This window comes from Mus caroli, chromosome 15 (genome assembly GCF_900094665.2).
Source record: "Mus caroli chromosome 15, CAROLI_EIJ_v1.1, whole genome shotgun sequence".
NCBI classification, from domain to species: domain Eukaryota; kingdom Metazoa; phylum Chordata; class Mammalia; order Rodentia; family Muridae; genus Mus; species Mus caroli.
The window spans coordinates 1,636,667-1,640,035 of record NC_034584.1 but is presented as its reverse complement, the minus strand read 5'-3'; positions in this window follow the sequence as shown (position 1 = coordinate 1,640,035).

The following is a 3,369-nucleotide window of genomic DNA, read 5'->3' as shown; positions in this document are numbered from 1 at the left end:
AGAGAGAGAGAGAGAGAGAGAGAGAGAGAGAGAGAGAGAGAGAAACTATTTAGAACATCATTAGAAGTACTATGGCACTAGGTTAGCCCTGTCAGCTACTGATCCACAGAGACCTTACTTCATGATGGGCTGGTTAGAGGTATTTGATATTTGTGTTGGAAACAGAGTGGCCTGCATTTCTTTCAGAATACTAAAGCAGAAAAGCAACTTCAGTAGGAGGGAATTTCAGTTAATACCAAGAAACCAGAGAGGTTTATGTCTGCCTTTCAATTCCCCTGGTCTTTCAGGCCGTTTGCACATTTGGGAACACGAAAGCTGATGGCATGATAGGAGACCCTGCTGTGACAGCCACAGACCTACAATTTGTCTTTTTATTTGTTCCTGTCAGGCTGTGAAGGCAGAGCTCCAGATTTTATACTCAAAACATCAGAGCCATTGAAACACTTGTTTCCTTAGCCAAGGATTGAGGAGACCAGAAAGAGAGGCTGCTGTTGTTTCTGAGGGGTTTGGATGGAGGCCACAATGTGGGCAGGAGACAACAGAAGGTTCCAGTCATGGGTGGAGGACAGTCCCTGCTTTTCTCTATCATAATTGTGATTTCCATGCTTCTTAGAGAGAGGACCCTTGGGATGAACCCCAGAGGAAGGGCCTTAAGCACAAGACAGGTCATGATTATCAAGAAAGAGAAGAATTACCTGCAAAAATATACATGCTGTAATATGTATTTGTTGGTCCACACCTAGCAATAAATTAGCCCTGGGAGCTGGGAAGGCAAAGAAGAAAGGGGGATTATTGTCAATAGTAAAATAGAATTTTCCTATGAAAGAAAACTTTGGCCGGAGAGTCTCATGAGAAAGTGACTAACATAAAAATCTTGGAATAAGTGTTGTGACACCAAGTACAACCAAAGCGCATTGTGACAATATTTGATAGGTGGCCACTATAGAGCCCACTCACCAAAGCATGTGTCTGCTCTAAAGAGATGACACCAAGAACAACTGCTGCCAGGAATGATTTTATATCATTATACCCAGACCCACTAACCTGAGTTTTGTGGCTGTGTAAGTTTAAGAGCTTTGATGGGATGATAATAAATCTTCCAAAAACACTCCAAAGATCTTAATGATTTAATGGATGTGCTATACGGATTCATAGAAGTAACGGAGAATAACATCTTTGAGGAGATGTAGGCCTCAGTCCCTCTCAGCTTGGCTAAGGTGTTTTCAGTGCTGAGCACATCGAAGACATATGTTCAGTAAAATATCTACTTTGCAAAACTGTTCTAGTTTTAACAGCTAGTGAGCAGAAAGTCTTTGTACTTAGCCCAGAACTGGCGCTCCTGCCTTGCATTCTGTGCCAACATATTGCTGGTCCCTTAAAGTCTAGGGGTGGCTTCTTGCTATGGTGTTGTTACTCGGAAACCATAGCATAGACTGAAGTGAGTGTGTGTGGTGGTTTGAATAGGGATGGCCCCATAGAATGCTTGGCCCACAGAGAGTGACACTATTAGGAGGTGTAGCATCTTGGAGTAGGTATGGACTTGGAGGAAGTGTGTCACTGAGGAGGTCTCCCTTTGAGTCTCCCTCCTATGCTCAAGCTCTGCCTAGTGTGGCCCATAGTCCCCTACTGCTACCTGCAGATCAAGATGTACAACTCTCAGCTCCTCCAGCACCATGTCTGCCATACTTCCTGCCATGAAGATAATGGACTAGTGCTCTAAAACTGTAAACCAGCCCCAATTAAATGCTTTCTTTTGTAACAGTTCCCTTGGTTGTGATGCCTCTTCAAAGCAATAAAACCTCAAAGACGACCTCAGCGTGTCTTTCATTTTTCTCTGTGAGAAGAATTTCACTCCAAATTTTCCTCTCCCATGTTTCTCTTTTTCTCTTTTTCTTTTCTTTGCTGGTGATAAATCACAAAGAAATGTATTTTACAATAAGTTTTGGATATACCAACAATTTTCCCATTTGATAAAGATGAAAGGAGGAGGATGGGAAAACAGGTTAGTTGGTGATGTATTTGTGAAAGTATGAGGATCTGAGTTCGAGCCCCAGTACCATACATAAAAGGTATGACACAGTGATGTGTACTTACAATCCCAGCAGTGCAGAAGCAAAGGTATGGTTGAGTCCCAGGATGTCAAGAGAGACCTTGTACAAAAAAAAAAAAAAAAGGGATTCCCGGAGGAACAGAACCCAAGGCTGACCTCTGACAAGCACATGCATGTGCATACAGTCCCCTAAAAAAGACAAAGGTAAAAGTTTCATACTAACACAATGGATATGTGTGTTTATTTTTATAGAGAGAAGAAATATTGGCTGATTTAATACTCCAGGACATAAGGCATCTTCAACAATTTTCAAATTTAATCAATACTTTGATTTTATTAGGGTCAAGCTGAGGATGCTTCCTGCCTCACATAAATCTGTAGTATAAAATGGGAGAAGTGTGTTTTCCATTTCAGACGTTATTTGAAGTTTTGTCTTTATCTTGAGCCCAAAGCCACTAATGATTTTTATTTTTTTTACTTTAATTTTTTAAAAAAATAATTTTTTTTGTTTTTTGTTTTTCGAGGCAGGGTTTCTCTTTGTAGCCCTGGCTGTTCTGGAACTCACTCTGTAGACCAGGCTGGCCTTGAACTCAGAAATCCACCTGCTTCTACCTCCCAAGTGCTGGGATTAAAAATTAAAAGCATGTGCTACCACACCTGGCCACTAATGATTTTTAAAACGCAAAACTCAAGTCAACAACTCAAGCAGCAATTAAAAAAAGATTCAAATGTTCTAACACAGTTCAGTCTGAAGAGATACCAATTTGATACTCGCTGCCAAATGACAGTAGGAAAATCGTGCACATTTTGCTTTCTGTAATTACATCATTTTGTTTCTATAAGAGTAGAGACTTTGTATGCCTGATAAAACCAGTGCAGCAAATAACATAAAACAGAGTCTTGAATCTGAACGGAGGTGTTTTAGCCAGCATTGCTGTTATGTCACATGAACTACATGCTATGTATGCCGGATGTTCAGAACTAAGAGCTCCTAGGAATACCCTGTTACATGTTTGATTTTTGACCATTATGCCTTTTATTGTTGCCAGATTTCTTCCGACTGTCACCTTTAGCTACAGAAGTCCAGATTGAGCTCATAAGATTCTGTAGCTTCAACGACCCACCATAATCGATCCCTGTTCATAGAGCTAGAAAATCAAGAACAAGAAGTTCTTGTGTCTGTGGAAGACAATGTCCTACTTTGCACATGGCTACCTTCTTATGGTATACACACACACACACACACACACAGCTCAGATTCCTCTTTTTCATGAGCACTAATACCATCATAAGGGCCCACTCTTTTTTTTTTTTTTTTT